The 20,888-nt window shown below is 48.5% G+C and overlaps 1 protein-coding gene across 5 annotated transcripts in view; it reads right to left on the bottom strand.

The window, feature by feature from the left end:
• PKNOX2 (PBX/knotted 1 homeobox 2) overlaps positions 1 to 20,888 on the bottom strand; it is a 253,282-nt gene that overhangs the window by 84,003 nt on the left and 148,391 nt on the right. For 3 of the 5 annotated variants that reach the window (XM_046684526.1, XM_046684530.1, XM_046684527.1), the window contains exon 3: positions 10,742 to 10,893. The exons of 1 other annotated variant lie outside the window; for it this stretch is intronic. The gene's annotated coding sequence lies outside the window, so the exon portion shown is untranslated. The remainder of the gene's footprint in view (positions 1 to 10,741; positions 10,894 to 20,888) is intronic. One more of the 5 variants, XM_046684528.1, reaches the window with a different exon arrangement.

The following is a 20,888-nucleotide window of genomic DNA, read 5'->3' as shown; positions in this document are numbered from 1 at the left end:
GAAGGCGGCATATTATCGACCCTGGATCCCTCTGTGTCCACAGGTTACTGGGGGGAAGGCTTATACCCTGGGTGTAAATGGGGCTGCTGGCGATCGCAGACCCACATCCCCCGCCTTACCCCCCCCCCCCCCCCCCCCCCCCCCCCCCCCCCCCCCCCCCCACCTAGTTTCTTAGAGAGGAGCCCTGTTTTGCCCTAGCGCTGACTTCGGTGGGGCTCTGATTCATGGGGGTTCCCGGCACATCAGGGCCCAGAGCTCCAGGGCTGCAGCTCACCCTCCTTTACTCCTCAGTTTCGCTGTTTTCCAATTTGGCTTCAAAAAAATGGAGCAGGGTCGGACAGAGTCAGGAGAGCAGCTCCCGCTTGGCCCAGCCCTCTCTCCTGCCGGGCTCCTGCTTCTCGCACCAGGGCCCAAAAGTGGCAGCCCTCGCTCTTCCCCTACCTTGGCTGTCACACCTTTTCTGGCTTCAAAAAGCCGCTGATATATTTTACAAACTGAAACAGCAATTTAATTCCCCCTGATAGCGGCAATTGTCCATTAGATCTTCCTACCGAGGAGCTTAACAATAATTCCTTTCATCCAACTGCTTGCTTCTTCTTGATCTGAGAATCAATCCCATAAATAGCAGGCAAGAGTTTTCACATTACTCTCCCCCTCCAGCTTTTAGCATTTTGATGAAGATTCTCATCTCCTCTTTAAGCACTTTACAACTTAGCAATTTTTCCCCCTTTGGTTCTTTTAAACAAAATAAAACAAAAAACAGAAAGGGGGGCAAGAATGCATGCAAGCTCTCAGGGTAAGCACAGAGCTTGCATCCTCTCACAGAGAAGTGATGTGCACCTTCGCCTGCCTAGGGGCAGGGTGATGGCAGCATTGACCTCCCACTGCTGAAAAGTGGGTGCTGCTCTGCTCCAGAGGCGCACCATTAGTCTGGTCCTAAATTTCACACTCACCCACAACTGGGTCCTGCTCTAGCCAAAGGTGCTTGACTTAGAACATTTTTCCCTCTCCAGGACACCCCTCCCCTGTTGCTGCATCCCAGGAATGGAGGCCGGGATGCATGGCTGCTGCCTGGGGTGGAGTCCATGGGAAGGTTTGGGTCATTCCCTCTCCCCAGGCCTGTAGCCAGGTTCCCACCCATCCCTCAGACAACTCTCAACTGGAGATGGGATTCTGACCTCTCTTTTTCATCTCCAGCCCCTGCATCTCTATCCCAACAGCCTGAGCGGGAGAGGCAGGGAGGAACAGGGAAAGTAGAGAGCTTGAGGCCTTTTGTTCAGTTCTTTTTCTTTTCTTTCAAGCATCCAGGCAGCCCAGTGACCAGGGGCAGAGGAGGGCCCTGCAGCTCTTCCAGGGTGTAGTTAGGGTGGATTGCCAGGGCCCTGGGAGCCCCGGCCTGCTCCCCCAAGACACCATCACGTGCTCTCTTGTCTGCACACACACACGGAGAAATAAATCTAAAAACGAACCCAGGGACTGAAATCCCCCTAGACAAATCTGATTCCCAGGTTTATTATTATTTGTCGAGAGCTGACAGCAGCCACTGCTCAGGAACCAAGCTGAGAAAACAACCCAGGCCAGGCCCCTGAGGCCCACAACTCAACAGAGACAGACAAACAGCCCAGACGCTGGGGATCCCAGATGGAAGGAGTGCTTCTGTTCTGCAAGGAGTAAGGCAGCCACCTCCCGGCTGCCCTGCCTGCCTCCTCCCTTCCATAAATCTTTCTCTTCTCTGAGGCAGGCATGCAGGGAGCTGGGAAGACAAGGAAAGGAGGAAGAAATGAAGGGCCATGTGAGGGGAGGGCAGGGAGTGCCGGGAGCAGCAGGACTGGACTGGGGTAGGGGGAGTCCTCAGAGGTAAGGGACCCTGATGCCTATGCAGTCTGTCACCCACCATGCTCCCAGATTCTCCTGGAAGCAGGGGATCCTAAGAGGGTCAGCCAGGCCCCTTTTCTCTCTGAGAAAGACTGTACCATATCCTCTGCCTGGATGATACCTGGTTCCATATTTAAAAAATTGCTTCCAGAAAAAAATGGTCAAGAGTCAGGGCTGTGGAAGCAAGTGGTCCTCTGGGCTCAGTTTCTCATTGAAAAGCCACTCATCCCTGCTACTTCCTTACGCAGACAACAAATGTCCTTCCCCTGGGCCTTTGTGGTGGCCCAGGTGAGCTTGTGAGAAAAAGGAGGGGAAACCAGGCAGAGTCTGCAGCACTGGGGTCAGCTTGGGAGAGGAAAGGATGTCCAGCCAGGCCCCCTAACCTTTGGTCCTCACTGCTGTTTGGAACGAGAGCAAGTACACTGGTTCTGTGTTCCTGATCTGTTAGGAAAGGCAGCCCTGAGGAAGGGAGGATGGTGGCTGCCATGTGAGAGGATGTGACACTGGGCAGTGAATCCATTCCTGGGCTTGGCTACCCGGACCCAAGCCCCAGATGACATGCCCTCTATCACCTTACAAAAAAGTTTTCCTCCATGCCTTTTGCTGTGCTTCTCATCTGCCAGCAAGGCCTTTCTGGATCACACTACTGTACCCTTTCCTTCATCAAAACTTTGCTCCAAACCCTACTCTTCCATGAAGCCTATTCTCACTTTCCGCTCCAGGACTGTCCTCTCACTCAGAGCCTGGCCATCAGGCAGAAGTAGGACACAGGAGTGTGAATGATCGCTGTGTGTGTTCCTACGCTATGAAAATCTGCTTCCCATCCACGTGTTCCATCTCGCCCATTGAACCCAATGCACCCCAGTAGACAAGATCATGGCTTTTCCTTGCATTTTCCCTCCAGGGGGGAAAAAAAGCCTATGCAATATGATTTCACAAAGTCTACCTCTGTATGGAGCCTGAATATATATACAGTTACAGCTTAATTTCTTTGTCTTACTGTTAAAATGTAAAACAAACAAATAAATCTTGGAAGGATAACTGTTCAGGTCCCATCAGTCATTTACACCTCAGTGAGAATGAGTTTGTTTCTTTGGAGCAAATTTTTACAGAGGCGAGGTGATAACATAGAAGTAGTAACCACTGCCATTTATTGAGCTCTAACCATGCACCAGGCATGGTGCTAAGCTTCTTATGCAGATAACCTTGTTTATTTTTGTCAGCAATCATATGGTGTCCCATGATGAGGCATGATGGCTGTCCCCATTCACCAATGCGAAAAGTGAAGCTTAGAGAGGTTAAGAAAGTTTCCAAATGTGATGCATGGTCTGATTTCAGAGGCTAAATGTTTAACCTAGAAGTCTGAGCGTGGAGGCAGGAAACACCAGAGGAGGGAGAGACCCCTAGGAATGGGAGAAGTACAGAAAGCCAACGCTGATGATGAAAACAAGCAGCTAACTTTGGTTGGGCCGCCCAGCACAGTCATCCAATACCGACTTTCACACGCCCCGAATTTCCAAGAATTATCTTATATCAACACGCCTATAGGCCTTCTGCATGCCAAATTTGGGGTTTGTACGTCAGCTCAGGAACACACACTTTGTGTGGTGGGACTGCTTAAACAGCGACAGTTCACTTCTGTCGGCTCTGTCATCTTTGGACGGCAGTGTGTGTACGGATTTATTTGAATATTTTATTGCATTTTGCTCTTATTATTTCATAGAAGTGAGTGGAAGATGGAGAACTGAGAGTGCTGATACCAGCGATAAGAAGTAGGGGTCTCATAAACAGAACACGGCGGAGACAAAGACGGAAACATTAAGCGTGCTGGAAGAGGCAGACCTTGGGTCTGAATCGTAGACTCGCTGGACTGTGGGTTCAGTTATGAAGGGAAAGAACAAAATGAAGGAACGAATATGCAGTGACAAATAAATGGTCGAAGACTGCCTCTAAGAGGCGATGTGTACGTGGGCATTCGATCATGTGTTTCGGCTGTCTAATTGTAGAACTCTGGGAACTCGTGCTGTGTGAAAGCGGGGCTGCCTGCACCCTGACCCCACACTCTGCAGCTCAGGGCCAGGGCTCTGACTCACATGGACCGGGACTCCGTCAGTGTCTCCTTCCTGCGGGGAGGTCCTGCTGCAGCGCAGGTGGGGTGGGGTGGAAGGGAGCGTGCAGTCAGCCTGCTCTCTGTGATTGTCTCCGCTTGGCCTTCTTTCCCCACCCCACCCAGGGACCACCCACAGCTGCAAAGAAGTCCCTGTTCTGGAGGGAAATATGCCCATGACTCACAGGCCAAAAGGCACCTGGCTCTATCTTTGAAAAGCCTGTCCAGTTGAGCAGTATTTGTTTTTTCAAGTTGGGGTACCCCATCCTTAGGGGGCGTCCCATCTCTTGTCATATCTCCCTGAGTCCTATCTTTATCTGCCTGCAGAAGCGCCTTCCTGTTCACTTTCCTTTCAGAGGTTTCTCCCTCCTCTCTCAGCCCAGAGAGACTCCAGGCAGCAGTCTGAAGGGGTGACCAGAGAAGGCATCTTGGCAGGCTGGCAGCAGAGTTATTCCCCACAGCCTCCGAAGCAGCAGCAATTAAACAGAAGTGCAGACGACCTGTGCTCTACCTCCCACTGACTCCGGCTGTCCCCTGCCAAGCCCCATCCCCTTCAACCCCAGGCTTGGAAAGTGGTCTGCAGTTTTCTGGCTTCTAACAGGGAAACCTTTAGTCATATGCTGGCCCCTGCTGCTGCACTCAGGCACCAAGTAGAAGTGTTTCATATTTGCAGCAGAATCTTCGAATACTAGCAGCCTCTCCGAAAATTACCATGCCCATCGAACCTTAATTCTGCCTTTTGTGATGACAACTCCTTTCCTATCATTGTGGTCTCAGTGGAAAGAAAGAGTCCTGCCTTCAGTACACAATTTTTGTGGACTTGAAGTTCAAGGTTGTGTCTTAACTGTCCCCTCTTCTTTCTCCAGTTAGATGGACCCCACTTCTCATGGCAGAACAAGGACCATGGGGTGGAGGAAGAGGAGGAGAAGACAATTTTGCACAGTGGACTCTGGCCCTCAGGAACCAATTAGGATACTCTGACTTAGAACAGAGAATGATCTTCTGGGATCTGAGCACTTGTTAATCTGGATCTTCCAGTGTCTGGCCCGCTCAGGGAAAAGGAGCAAAGCATCTTGACTCCCAGATCTAGAGGTCTGTCCAGAGCAGACTGGTCTGGGCAGGCAGGGGAGCTGCATGTGTGGTGTCTGTTCCCAGAGCTCGTCTCTGGGATGTGGAAGGAGAGGAAATGGGAATTCTCATCCAAGCTGCCCCCGACAAGGGCACAAGGTGGCCTAAGTTTGGGGCAGATCCCTGCTATCAGCAGGCCTCTCTGATCTTTCTTTTCTTCTTAGGGCCTGGCTGTCTCAGGTCAGAGCATCTCATCTGCTCTGCAGCTTTGGGGGGAGAAGTCTGCTGTCTCGTTGTCCTGGAATTCATAAAAGTGAAAAAAAGATCTCACTTAACGAGGCACTCGCTGTGGTCAGGGACTATTCCACCATCAGAAGCTGTGTGTGCATGGGAGCTGAGAAAGTGTGGAGAGCAGGGGAGCTGGGCAGAGGGAGATGAAGAGGAAAGGAGGCCAATTTAAGAATGATTGGAAAGGTCGAGGAGAGAGGTCCCCAAGGGGGACATTCAGGGGACGCTGAAGAGATGGAGGGTGCAGGGAACTGTGCGTAGCGGGAGGCTGGCAGCTCTGGCTGCCTGACAGCTAGACCTCAGCTTTGCCCTCACTTCTCACTCCTCAGCTTCTTCCCCAAACCCGGGAGTAGTGGGGACTCAAGGCTCTGGAGCCGATTGCCAGAAGACTGGCAGAGTGGAAGCATCCTGAGCGGTTCTGAGGTCTGACTTCTTCCCTGTTCAAATGAGAAAACCTGTCCAAGGCCATGCAGCAAGCAGGAGATGGGGACCTAACTAGAATCCAGGTCCCAAGTAACAGAGTCAGCAATCATTTACTGAGCAGCTACTATGTGCCAGGCCCTGTGCTGGCAGTGGAAGTTCCAGAAGAAGAAAACAGAGACAATTGAGCAGAGTAAACAAATGATGAAATAAAAATTTTCCTGAGCTGAAGCAAGACAGGTGACTTCAGATTTAAAGGGATCCCAAGGGCTGAGTATGAGTAATGAAAAAAAAAAAAAGGAGCAATCAAACCTCAAGCCTCAACAATAGTGGTGAAATTCCAGAACTTAAAAATAAAAGAAAACTAAAAGTTTCCATAAATTCTCATTGCAAGATTGGAAATAAGAGGATGGGGGAGAATGTCTTCAAGATCTCAGAGAAAAAGCTTTTGAACTCGGATTCTGAGCTCCATCAGATTCCCAATCAAGTCTGAAGACAAAGTCTGTTTTGAACATGGAAGAACTCAGTTTATTTCCTTCCCACCAATATAAGAAATAACTAGAGGTGGTATTCCAACAAAACAACGAAGTTGGAGGAGGAGAACCACATAGTCACAAGACAGACAGCAGCCCTGTGTGACTCAAGGGGAGGGAAGACAGCTGGAGGGGAGGAGGGCAGCCCGTTACCCCTGGAGGCTCGGAAGGGTCTGGGCAGCAGCCAAGTTGTAACGACATGTAATGACATGGCCAGATCACACTGTTTAGTTCTGTGGTTGAATGTTTCCATCTTATAATCAACCTATATTCAGAATGCAGAGGTAAGTACAGTTATATAACAGAATATAAATCTTCTAAATTTTATCCTAAAGAGAGTAAATATACTACTAGTATACTAAGTAATATATAATATATAGTATGATTATGTGTAACACTATGTGCTATATAATATATACCATATAATATATATTATATTTTATATAATACTACATATTAAAATAGATAATATCTAATATAGTTTGATAAAAATTATCAAACTTATACAAATTGAAAGGGGAGAATGTGTGCTAATTTCCCCCGCTCCCATAGCAGGGAGTTAATAGATAAATGCATAAATTAAGAAAGAGGAACTTAAGTATACTACAAAAGATAATAGACATTGGCCACCAAATAACTAACATCAGAGATTATTCAATGTGGTTGACTTGGATCATAACCTTGTGGGCAGAGGTGGGGGAGAGAAGGGACACTTTTTATTTTATTTTATATCTTTTACACTGTGTTCTTTCTCTTCACATACATACTTTACTTCTAATTTAAAAAGTAACCAAAATAAATAATGAAATACCTATATATAAGAGAATACCATGCAGCAGTTCAAAATAATGGAGTAGATCTATTTACTTTAACTTGGAAAGTTATCCATTATATAACCTAGGTTAACAAAGTAAGTTTTTAGCACAGTATTTAAAACATCATATTTAACTGTGTTCAATGAAACATTCAAACCAATAAAATGCGGTCACTGCCTGTGTTCTCTGCATTCACTACACCAAATGTCCTGCTCCTGGACCGTCTTCCCTGACTCAGAATTTTGCAAGATGTGTATCTCTTTTTCCGTAGGTAAGAGCTATTTTCCGTATATTTCAAATAACAAATGTAAGTTCTTCTCTGTGAGTGGTCAGTCCAAAGACTGGCCTAGATGAAGCTGCTCGGGAGATGAAAGCTTCACACACAAATACCTGGTGGGGCTAAGCCAAGTGGGGAGGACAATGTAAGAATTACAGGTGTCAAGGCTGAAAGGCACCTCAGAGAGCTCCTGGTCCACCTCCCTCATTTCACAGGTGAAGAACATATGTGGGGCCATATAAAAAGTCACTCCACTGAATTAGTGTCTAGAAAAGCAAGAACTGGGCTTGTTCAAAGCCAGAGTCAGGAAGGATGCCCTGAGGAAGTCAAAGGCTGGAACGGAGGCCTAATGCCAAGGCCCCACAGAGAATCCTATGGGGAGGTGGTGTGTATGTGTGTGTGTGTGTGTGTGTGTGTGAGGGGGATGGAGAGGCTGCTCAGGGTGCAAATAGCTTGACTTTGAGGAGAAACCTGGAGAAATCAGACCAGATCGTGCTTCCTTAGTGTCCACAGTAGCTGGAAGGAAGCAGTTTTGATATGAGCAGGAGGAAGCATGTCTGGGCCACTGGGGAGGAGCTTGGAGAGGAACTGATGTTTACTGAGCATTTACCATGTGCCAGACATTGTGTGATGTGCTTTCTAGTATATTATCTCATTTAATCCTCGCAGAAGCCTTGTAAGGTAAATATGTTATCCCAATTGCATCAAGGCAATGATGGTTAGAAAACTTAAGTTACTTAACTTGCCCCAAATCCCACAGCCAGCAAATGGCAGAGCTAGACTCTGATTCTGGATTGATCTGGTTCCAAAGTCCCTGCCCAAGGAATCAGAGGGCTTCTATAAATATGTGTCAAATAATTTTAACAGGAGAAGCGTCTTTCCCAAACTGGGATGCAACAATCCGGTTCCCTTCCTGCGCCCCGCGTGTGGAACCAGCTCCTCTCCCCAGTCCACCAGCATCCAGGTACGCTAGCTGGCTCTTGGGGACGAGGATTTACATTCGCCCAACAGGACTCTGAAAACTCCCACCTGGAGGGATATCAGCAGTTGAGGCTCCCTTCCTCACAGCTCTGAGCACTGACGTTGCCTCCGGGGGGACACCGAGCCCTACTGTGTCAGGGCTGGAGGGAGACGGGCCAGGACGGAGCACGAATACAGGGAGGAGGAGAGAAGCTGGGGTGCGGAGTTCTTGGTTTCTAGGTGCTCAGCTCCATACCTGTCCTCCACCAACCTCAAGGGCACACTGACTGCTCTTGCTGCCCCTTAGATGCTACCCCGGCCTCTCCCTACGTCTCCCCAGGTACCTCTGCCTCTACTGAGCCTCTGACTTCAGCGGGAGGCAGGCAGGCCCAGGAGAGTATGTATGTCAGTTAGGGTTTGTCGCTGACACGTGGAGATCATTAAGGAGGCTTATTTTTAAATTGTAATTGCGAAATGTAAATGCTCCCCAAACTGATGTGTAATTGCTACCCCCTCCACCCCAGCCCTTCCCCTCTGGTGCCAGTTTTGCAAGGAGAGAATTAGAAAATAAAAAGGGGGTGGATTATGTAAGCAAAACGATTTAAAAAAAAGAGAGCGAGAGAGCTAAGAATTTAAGTGAGACAGCTGGCGGCTTCTCTGATTGCCACACTTCCAGCATTAGCTGCAAAAATCGTCCTTGCCAATTGCACCCATCCGAGCAACAGTGTCAACTGTATTTAGTCCCCAGAACAGACCAGACTGGCACTCACTTGGCAAGATAGTTCAGTGGTCAGTGGGTGTATCTGTGTGTGTGTGTTGGGGGAGAGAGAGGAGGTCGGTGTGATAGCTGAGGTCCCCTCTATCTCATCCATAGAAGCCTTCCGTTCTACAGAAAGACACAGCCCACAGCAGGAGTTAGCCATCCGTCAACCCATTTCCTTCCTTTCCCATAATCTACCATGTTGGGGGGACAGGGGGTACCTCCATTCTCCCAGGCACCATGTAGCCTGCTTGGACTCCGGCATCTGCAGCCTCACCCTGGAGAGAGAGAGGACTCTGCTGGGTAGTTCAGCAGGAAGAAGCGCAGTTCAATTGCTAGTCCCAGAGCAGGCCACTGGACTTGGGCAACAACACCTATCCACCATGGCTCACCAGGAGACTCCGCCCCTGTCCTTTCTCACTCTTTTTTTACCATCCCACCATCATCTTCAAGCCTTCACCACAGCCTTGTCTGCAGTGAACTCTCTTTGACATCAGTGTGCACATGGGCTCCAAAGATTGTCGAAAAGATTATCAACTTGTCCCTGGAATGGGCATCACCCAACCCACAGTTGGGGTGAAGCCTTGACCCCCCTAGATATGCTCTTTTTTCTGGTTCTCAGGAGCCACAGCATGCTCTAGCATGCTCCCCACTGCTTAATGCACCTAAAACACAGAGCTCCCCAAACGGGCAGAAGGCAGAGGTAGCAGGGCAGCATGGCTGGCCAGTTTGGCCACTCGGAGACATGTGGTCCCCTTGAATATTCGCAAATTTACTAACTACCTGCTTGGGAGCTGGGCCCAGGAGCAGTCACCTTTCTGGTTAGCTCCATCCCTCTTCCTCTCTCCAGGGAAACCAGCTTTTGTGAGGAATTTGGCAAAGATTCCTGCCCCTAAAAATGAAGGCTGATGAACTGTAAGGTCATGGTGGCCCTAAGACATCAGGGAAACTTAGAAAATCCTGGGCAGGGTCCTTTGGAGATGGGGCCCAATCTCACCATAATAGATCCAGGCCCTTATCATGGCAAACTGGAAAGAAAAAGGGTTATTTTAGATAACTAGATTTCTAAATCCCTGTCTATACTGGTATTCAGGTCTTTGAGATCATGAAGTTACTTAAAGGGATTTAAAAACCCTATCTGATAAGAGGATTAAATGAGATTCTCTATTCAAAATGCAGTATACATTCTAAAGCAGTATTTCTCAGAGTTCATCAGAAACCCCTGGGGCGCAGTTTCCTCTGTGTTCTTCGAAACACTTGGGGTGCAGATTCCTGGTCTTGACCAGGACTCATGGAATCAGACTCCAGTGGGAGGTCCAGGAACTGCATTTTTAACAAACAGCCCTGTAACCCTTAGGCGATGAGCTTGCTCCAGAGGGTTGTACAAATGTTCTCGTCATCGTGGATGTAAGCAACAGCCCATCCATCTGCATCAACCACAGTTTATTGTTCACAGAATAAGTAGAAGAAAAGAGAGCTATCCAGAGATAAGGCACAGGTCTCGTCCTGTCCTCAAGGAGCTAAGGGGGAAAGACACGAGAAAATAATACAGTGATATGCTTACTAAGGTTGGATATGCTAAGCATAGGCTAAGGTTATGGGCTGCTTCTCGAGGTTTTCAGAAGAAAGATAACCTGCCTGGAGGGTTTAAGTACGTGTGAAGGCACGGAGAAGCATTTCTTACTGTCCGGGTGATGCTGGCGGCCTCTAGGATGGCCCTCAGAGACTCACTCCCTCTTCTCACTTCCAGCTGGGCCAGAAATTCTTCCTGTCAGCTAGAGCCAAATCACCTGTGAAAAAGGGCAGAGCAGCTCTCAGAAGGGAAGGCTGAGGAGGAGTGATCAAGAACAAGGGGATGCCGGCTCTGCGCCCTGGCCCCTCCTCCCTGGGCTGCCAATCAGGGATCTATTTCATTTGCTCTACAGACCTGGCCCCCATATTTACCTTTCACCCCTCTGTCCTCGTGTGGCCACTCAGGCCCACCGAGCCAATTTAGAGCCCAAACCTTTGTCAGAGCTGGAAGTGCACTGTTGTCACCTGTCCAGCTCCCTGACAACAGGCGTATACACGGCCCTCTCTCCCCCGCAATGTGGCAGGTCTCAGTGATTTTCAGGCCCTGGGTAGGCCACAGCTGGCTTCTTGTTTCAAACTGCATGGAACTCAGAGAGGGTTGCAGTTGCAACCATGTCAGGTGTGCGGATGAGTTCCAGATCCCTTCCTAGGGGCAGGCTTTAGCTGGGAGTCTGGAGAGATATGGATGGGGTGGAGGGAAGGGTGCCTGCTGGCAGCGGGGAGCAAGATGCAGGAGAGCAACAAATCTGAAGCTGAAATTACCAGGGAAGGACAGCCTTGGCCTAAAGGTGGCTTTGGCTGTACTGCTTCTCTATTTATTTTTAGATTAAAGTGAATTAATTTTGTTTCTCAATATTTGAGATGGACCAAGGTGTGCAGAAGTCGAGGTTGGTGGCAGCACTATTATAAGGCCTGGCCTGACACTTCCCAAACATTCACATTAATTTCTCCTTGTGGGTCGAGTTGCTGTCTTGACTCCATGAGGCTGTGCTTGGGGCCAGGATGGCACAGCCATGGGATGGGGGCGGGGGGGCTGCTCCAGGCCCGGGCTGCATTTTCAGGGCAGCGTCAGGGAGCATCTCCAGCCAAGAGCCCCAGCCCTACATGAGAGGAAAATGCATCCTTAACATTCACAGTTCCTTCCTAGTTAACACCATCTTAGTCTCCCTGTAAAAACACATTTGCACCTCAGTAAAGAATGTAATTAACTAGTGACATGACAACAGGAGGAGCTAAACAGTGCCCGGACTGGGAGCTGCAGTGGGGAAATGGAAATTTAGACATTTGCCTGAACAAGACTTTCCTGCCTTCCTTCTGGTGTGAGTGTGCATACATGCGTGTGAGTGCGTGTGTGTGTGCATGTCCACGCACACTGCTGGGAGGTGAGGGTGGCAGAGACACAGCATTCAGGATCCCGAGAGGGTAGGGGGGGTATGAATTCCTGGCTGGGGGAGTGAGGATGGGATGAGCTGAGAGAAGCTCCAAGAGTGGGCATTTAATGGAAATAATGAATTTCCATTAACCAAAGCTCTCTGGGTTGAAACAAAACCCTCCTTCCTACACCCCAGACTCCTCTCAAGAGGAGCTGAGGGATAGAGACCCATTCAAAGCAGCAGGAGTCTCAGGCCCCCTGGCCATTGCCTGCCCTGGGGCAGCCACGCAGAGTGGCCCAAGGGATGGGAACCAACTGGGAAAGAAGGTGTCGTGAGCACCACATTACTCCTGTCCCACTCCCCCTACCCTGACCCCAGCCTGTGCATGTGGCCCTGTCTGAATTCTGTGAATGACTCCCAGTTCTCGGGCCCCCCAGGCAGCAAACCTGGGAGGTATGCCTGATTCCTCCCACCCCGCGCCCCAGCTCATATTCACTCCCCCATCACTCTTCACTTCCCATCCCTTTCCGGTCAGGGCAGAAGATTGGTCTTCCCTCCTTTCCATTCCCAGGGACACAACCTAGAGAGGGCCCTCATCCCCGGCCATGCCCGCCAAGCTGTTAGCCCATCTAGCTTGTTAGCTGCTTCCAGACCAAGCTTCCCAGCAGACGACTTCATTCTGCATCTACCAGGGCCTCATACAGGGCAGACACTGCCAACGCAGCAATGAGTACCCACTGCCCTTGATGGGCTTACAGCTATGTCACCTCCTACTCCAGAATTCTCCATGACTCCTTACTCAGAGAAGGCACCAACAAGTGCTCACTGATTGCATTATACCAGGTGCAGTCTGGCTCCTAACCCCCTTTCTAGACTCACATTTAACCCATCTCCCACAGGCTGTCAACCCTCCATTCAGACACAATCACTCTCCATTCCCCAAACCTGTCCCATAACTTCCCACTCCTCTCACTGCTCCCATTCCATATCCCACCTGACCAGCCCCTAACCATACTTCAATGTTCAACTCAAACATTTTGGCTCTTTCCCCCTAGAGCCAGAAGTAATTTCACCTCCTCTGTGTTTCCGAGGAACGTGCTGTTTGTCATTCTCTGAAAGCTCTGCCACATTCCATCTCACACTGTAGTTGTCTTTTATATCTTTCATCTCTTTCCAAACTGTAAGCTCCTCATGGGCAGAGGCCCTGTCTTACGTCTGTATAATTTTTCAGCTTACAAACTACTTTCATATGTAATATCTTCTTTTACAATTAAAACAACTTTTAGAGGTTGATACTTGAATACAATAATAATTTTTATTACCTTTAAAAAATAATATATACTTATACAAAATAAGAGGGAGATAGTTTAAGTTGGTTGTAATCCTGCAATACAAAGATAACTGCACTTAGCATATAGAGAAAAACTCCTCTTTCTTTTTTTTTTTCAAAGATTTTTTTTTTCCTTTTTCTCCCCAAAGACCCCCGGTACATAGTTGTGTATTTTTAGTTGTGAATCCTTCTAGTTGTGGCATGTGGGATGCCGCCTCAGCATGGCTTGATGACTGGTGCCATGTCCACGCCCAGGATCCGAACCCGCGAAACCCTGGGCCACCGCAGCGGAGTGCGCAAACTTAACCACTTGGCCACTGGGCCAGCCCTAAAACTCTTCTTTTTTTTATTTAAAAACAATTTTTTTTTAAAGCTTGGCACCTGAGCTAACAATTGTTGCCAACCTTCATTTTTTTAATTCTTCTTCCCAAAGCACCCAGTACACAGTTGTATATTCTAGTTGTAAGAGCCTCTGGTTGTGCTATGTGGGACGCCACCTCAGCATGGCCCGATGAGTGGTGCCATGTCCGCACCCAGGATCTGAACCGGCGAAACCCTGGGCCCCCGAAGCAGAGTGCACGAACTTAACCACCCAGCCACCAGGCCAGCCCCTCCTCTTTCTTAAAAACAATATCATACTATGCACACTGTTCTGTAATCAGACTTTTATATTTAGCAACATATCATAAATGCCTTTGCATATAAGGGAAATATATATAATAATCTCAGTGACTATATGTCATTCCATTTATGGATGTACTATAATTACTCAGCCAAATTTCTATCATTTGTTATTTAGATTATTTCCAGTTTTTGCTATTATAAATAAATAATGCCAATTCTTGTAGGTGAAGTTTGCTCGAGACTTGATCATTGTCTCAGGTTAAGTTTCTAGATGTGGAACTGCCAAATCCAAAGTTGTGTTCATTTTAAAGAAGTTTTACAAACGACTTGCAGGAGGACCACACCCATTTACATGCTCTCTGCAATGTATGAGAGGCCTTTTTCTTTGCCAGGTGGGTGTTTCCATTTTACAGATGTGGATAATAAGCCTTAGGAAGGTCAAGCACTGGTCTTGCCTAAGGAAACAGCCAGCAAGCGGCATGTCTCCTGACCCTGGACATTTTCCTCTTCCAACCTCCCCACTTCTCTCTGCTCTTGTGTTTCTTACCAACCAAAGGGAGTGCCTGCAGCAGTAAGTGCTGGGCTTCCTGCAGGAGAAGGCAGAAGAGGATGTGCCCTGAGTTGTGGGGTGGGCTACTCCTGGGAGCTCTGCTGATGTCAGCACCACACCCCTCCCTCATTTCCCAGGTGTCTAAGGCCTACTTGGCCGATGAGAGCTCTGTTCTTGGGTAGATTTTTACTATTCCCTCCTCTCCTCTTCTGGGCAGATACAAATTGCTTCAATTTAGTCTCCCTCTATTAAGAACCTCCTATGCACTGGGGCCTGGGCATACAAAGGTGAAATGTGCACACACACACACACACACACACACACACACACATACACGCTCTCCCTGTCTTTGAGGTGCTCCCAGTCCAGATGCTCAGGAAATAACTGTACCCTGTGGTGTGTGGGTGATGCTGCTTCTGGCTGATGGCCTCACCACCCGCTTCTCTGCCAAAGCTCACAGGGCAGGGGCAGGGGACAGAGTTGAGGGCAGGGGCAGGGGTCAGAGTTGGGGCCAGGGTTGTGGAAGGAGGGAGCCCTGCCTGCCCTGCCTGTCCTTTGGCCTCAGCTTCTAACTGTGTCCTCTCTGGTGGTGAGGGGATGTCCTGCTGCAGCCACATGCTTTTTGTCTGTCTTTCTGCTCTAGCTGTACCTCTGCCCCCAACACCACCCCTGAGAAGGCAGTGAAGAGCTGGAGCCCCTCAGAGAGGAATCACGCCGGTATTAAGGAAGAGAAGTCAACCATGCTCCCCACGCAGGGACTGATAAAATACACATTTGAGAGAGGAACGGCCATCTGAGGCGACGCCAGCATGCCCCGATGCGGGGCACTGCTGCAGGGCTACAAAATACACAGGTTTCTCCTTTCCCAGAACTGACAACTACCTCGTTCCCAACAGCCTGGAGAAAGCTGCAAGGCAGAAATGTAGCCTGTAATCTCCTTTCCGACACTGCCAGCTATTCCTCTGAGCATAAGCAGGGCGGCTCGCATGACAGAAAGTGCTGAGGAGAATGCAAGACAGCCTGGAGTTCAGGGCAGGAGTCTGCCCAGGGTGGTGGCCATCCCTTCCATCCCAGTGCAGCTCTGTGGGCCACACTGCCCTCCACACTCGGGGGAGCCTGAGTGCACCTTTTTAGGTCTTGGCAGAGAGAATCTACCACCCTCCCTTTTGTCGCCCACAAAGTCCTTCTCCTCTGGAAGCTAGCAGGCAGCCTGCAACACTGCTGCCCTGAACCTGAGGCTGGGCTTGGGCCCAACTGACAGACAGCCTGACAGGTAGGGAGGCAGACAGGAAGATAGAGAGGGAGAGACGGATGGGAAGACGCAGACTCTGTGTGACCTGAGGGCCCAGCTGTTTCAGGGGAGAAAGAAGGAAGCAGAAGCTTCATCTTGAAGGTAAAGTCCCTTCTGTCCCCACAAAGACCCCAGGAAATGCAGTGGCCCCACTCCCAGCTCTTTAGCTCTGATCAGGCCCCTCACTGCCTATCTGAGTTCATTTCACCAGGGCATCCTCTGAGGGGGACGGGCAGGCTCCCCTAGAGAACACCTTTGATTGTTTGCCAACTTGCACTTAACACTTGTTGCAAATGAATAGGACAGCAGTGGATACTGAGCCTCTGGAATCTCTGCCCGTAAGCCAAAACCAAAAGCTTGGCCCCTGTCTACTTTGGGGGAGTTCCAACCATAGTATCTATCTTAGGAGCAAAACACACCGAAGTCTTTGTTCCCACTGGCCTAAGAGCCTGGAAGGAGTCTCTTCTCACTCTGGAGCCCACCTCATGGCCTGTTCTTGCACAAGTGCAGTGATGGAAGTGTGGTTTGCCTATCAGGACCTCAGGCATTTCCCCAACGGCGGACATTTGTGACAATCTATAGGCTTCTCCCACCTCGTGCTGGAGTGAGCAAGCTAAGGAAGCTCGGCAGCTAGTTCCAGCTCTGCCACGAGTTTGCTGTGTGATGTTGGACAAAACGCTTCACCTTTCTGAATTCTGTTTCATTAACATTATCACCATCATCATCATCAATCTTCACTGTTGTCATCTGTAAATGAGAGGCTAGACCTGACAGTGTGATATTCTCTGACTACTCTTGACCGGTTATTGAACTCAATTGTCCCAGCGAAAGCCTTGAATGTCACTGGAGCAAGGAGGCCCATCTCAAAGAGACTAGATTCTAATCCCCTGGGAAGAGAGGGCCTCCTTGGAAGCTAAAATAATTTACAGACTATTTTTTTAAAGATTGGCACCTGAGCTAACAACTGTTGCCAATCTTTTTTCTTTTCTTTTCTTTTCTTTTCTTTGCTTTTTCTTCCCAAATCCCCTCAGTACACAGTTGTATATCTTAGTTGTGGGTCCTTCTAGTAGTGGCATGTGGGACGCTGCCTCAGCATGGCCTGACGAGCGGTGCCATGTCCGTGCCCAGGATCCAAACCAGCAAAACCCAGCCCACCAAAGCAGAGCACGTGAACTTAACCACTTGGCCACGGGGCAGCCCCAACAGACTTGTTTATACTGTTTCTCCCCTGCTCAAAAGTCTATAATGGCTTGCTAGGGCCTAAGAAGACAAAAATCCAAATTTATTAGCCTCTATTTTTGTCTTCAGTAATCAGCCTAAACCTACTTGTCTTACTTAATCTCCTGGTCCTCTCAAACCTGAACCTTTTCTCTGGCCATGCAAGGTGCCACAGTCTCACAACCAAGCACGCACCATCTCTGAGCCCTCCACCCGCTTGTTCAGGCCATCATGCTCTTCTGCGGGGCCCTGCACTCTGCTATCCAGGTCCTGCCAACCCTCCAGGATGAGCTCAAGTCCTACCTTCCTCTGAACTTCTGCAGCCGAGCAAAGTCAGCTTCTTGCATCCCCACCCTGTGACTGGCCCTTAATCTTACTTTATTTTGTGAACTTCTGCTTTCTATGTTAATCTAAATCTCCTCAATGGCATCATATTTTTGAGGACAAGACCTGCGTCTTCTGTTTCTCTTCTACCCTCCATACAAACCTAGGTTAGTACTATGCCCGTGTAGACCATCAACATGTCATTCTTGTCACATGAAGCGGGACCACTACTGCAAAATGCTAATTCAGATCATTGCTTAGTTCAGTTGAGAGTTTGCCAATTTGTATTATTACTCATTGCCAAAGGCATTACAAACCTCTATGTTTCAACGTGTCTCTGAATTGAGAGCTTTTGACCAAACTATAGATTATTTCATATGCCTCCTGCATTAATATCAATAAGTTAATGTGGGAAAGATAGTACAGGGAAAAAGGCTTTGAAGTCAGACAAACTTGGGTTCAAATTCTACATCTCCCCCTGCCTGGCTGTGTGACCTCTGTAAGTCTCAGTTTTCCTATTTCTGTCAAATGGGAACAATAAGAGCTAACTCACAGGGTGTTTATTAGGATTTTGTGGTATTACATCAGACACATGATGTGCTTAGCAGATAGTAAAGTACTCAGCATTGACACAGACTAAGCCTTTAACAAATGGTGACTATTGTCGTTAATGATAGTAATAATAGTTTAGGTCTTGTTTGGCAAAATTCTACTCATCCTTCAAGATCCAGCTCTGTAAAGTTTTCTCACAATGCCACCCTACCCCACACAGGGGAAGTCATTCCCTCCTTCCTGCTCCCCTAGTAACTGAGACCATATGTCTTGTAAGATAACATCCCAAGTTCTTAGCCGTGAACTCCAGGCTGTATCACACTAAATTATTATGTATTCCTATAGGTGTCCCTCCTATTAAGCTCTGAGCTTCCTGAGCAAGGTGTTTCTCACCTTTGTGCTTCCAGCTCTGGACTAGCGTCAGGCTCAATGTGTGTTTATTAAATGAGCAAATGAATGGATGAACACGAAGGCCAAAAGCAGTCAAGAGACCTGGACAGAACTTGACCAGACACAAATTGGTGATTGGGAATCCATCATGGAAAGCAAATGTCCCTCAACTTAACTAAGACCAGCCCTAAACTTACAGAAGTCACTTAACTTTCCCAGCAGGATTTACCTTTCTTGGGGAAACCTTCAGCCCTATCAGAAGCCCTTTGAAAATCTCTGCAAACCCCGCGTGCATCCAGCCCTCCTTTCCCCTCAGCTGGGCTCAGTCCCTTCTCCTCCTACTCCCCCTGCCATTCTTTCCCCAGTGGGCAGACCCTCCAGCCTTGGAGGCCCTGCTCCCTCCCCTAACTAGGCTCCAAATGACCCTGGGTTCTGAGACAGACTTCCCAGCCCCAAAATCTCCCTCCAGAAGCAAAGTCAATGCATGTTGTACAAGCTCATCATTCTTTTTTACCCCCAGGTGGAGCAAGCTACATTTTCCTCCTCTGCATCTCCTTTTCCACACCTCAGCTCAGCAATAGCCTCCTAATTGGTCTCCCTGCTGCCCACACCATCCTCCATCGGCTGCCACAAGGATGGTTCTAGCAGCTTAGAGCATCCTATGTACAATTCTCTTAGCACTTATCCCATCAAATTGCCCGTCTGTCTACCTCACTAGATTATATAATCCTAACCTGACTCTCAAGCCTATATGTCTCTGCAGAGCTTACTATGTATCCTGGATATATTATGTGTTCAATAAATATTGGTTGAATAAAGTGGCAAATGTGTATATTCAGGAGAGGATATATAGAATGTATCACACACAACATGCCAGTCTCCTCTGCAAAGCACAATATTATCTGATTTATTATTTAATCCTTGCAATGACCCTATAATGTAGGTATTACTAGTCTTGTTTTAAAAGAGAGAACTGAGGTTAGAAATGTGACTTGCCCAAAGTCACAAAGCTGGTTAAAGGGCGTAGAGAAGAGCAGAATCCAGGACTTTATGGTGGCCTCCTCAGCCCCCTGCCCGCCTGCCCGCCTGCCCGCCTGCCCACCCAGCCAGGGAAAAGACCCAAAGAAGCTGAGCTGCTTTTGCTCCGCCTCACTTGAGAAATAAACAAGAAGAATTCTTCTTCTCATCATTTGGTGAGTTGGTGACATTTCGTGTGACAAAGAGTCTAGGAAAAGCCTCTCCTGGGACTAGTTTTGGGAGTAGGCTGTGATAATATTGCTTTATTGAAAAAAGATGCTAGGAACTGAGCTCTGGATGGCCTTTTACATGGAGTGATTTACGCAGGAAATGAGAAATAATTTTTTTTAAAGAAACGCACATTGAGCTACATACGGTCACAAAGATAGAAGTGACGACAATACACACATACACACACATACATGCATGTACACACATACACACAAATAATCCCAGAGACATGGTCACAGACATATAAAGGCACAAATTCCAGTTCAGGGTCACTATCATGGCCACACACCCATGAGAAACCCAAAGATTCCTGGTAGGATGGATACCAGGGCCCTGTGGACACACCCACTTGCAAAACAGTCTGACAGCTCTGATTTTCCCTTCCATGCCTTCCAGGGGAAATTGTGATTTTCCCCACACATGTAAATTTCAGTCATTAAGGAACGCACAGGAAGCATGACATTGAAGAAATTAATCTCTCTGTGCCTCCTTGCCCTTCTCAGGGCCCTGTTTCCCCGAAATGATCACATTGCATATGGAGATGCTGCCAACCGATGACCTGCCACCCAAGGCGCAAGTCCCCACTGGGGGAGATTTACACCCTGAGCCTCACGGAGGTTTCAGTCATAACCTGCTCCTGAAGGACAGCAAAGGAGCGATAACAAGGACGGAAATGAAATGTCTGTAAAATTCTCATTCAGATGCCACTCAGAAATGAATCTCAGAAATGGAAGGGATGGTAGAAGGATTTTATTTAAAATGCCTCCCTCCATAGGCTGTTCATGAAGGGTTGGTATTCGCTAGGATGTCTGAAAGTCAGGAATTCCCCTCCAGCCGTGGTCATTTTTTTTTTTTCTTGAGGAAGATCAGCCCTGAGCTAACTACTGCCAATCCTCCTCTTTTTGCTGAGGAAGACTGGCCTTGAGCTAACATCCATGCCCATCTTCCTCTACATTATATGTGGGACGCCTACCACAGCATGGCTGTTACCAAGAGGTGCCATGTCCACACCCAGGATCCAAACCGGTGAACCCTGAGCCGCCGAGAAGCAGAACGTGCGAAATTAACTGCTGTGCCACTGGGCCGGCCCCTGGCTATGGTCATTTTGACTTGGCTTCTGAGCAGAGGCCAGGATCCCTGTTCTGGTGGAATCAGCACCTGAGAAACTCAGAGAGTCCAGAAACTGCACCAGGAGCCAGGATACTTGGCTTCCATCCATAACTCTCCTATGTCAGCTCAGGATGTGACCCTGGGCACATCACCACCCAGGCGTCAGTTTCTCCATCTTGTAAAGTGAGAAGGTTAGAAATGGA

The sequence above is a fragment of the Equus quagga genome, chromosome 14 (assembly GCF_021613505.1).
Source record: "Equus quagga isolate Etosha38 chromosome 14, UCLA_HA_Equagga_1.0, whole genome shotgun sequence".
NCBI lineage: Eukaryota > Metazoa > Chordata > Mammalia > Perissodactyla > Equidae > Equus > Equus quagga.
The sequence above is the reverse complement of the archived record's forward strand: the minus strand, read 5'-3'. Positions and strand labels throughout refer to the sequence as shown.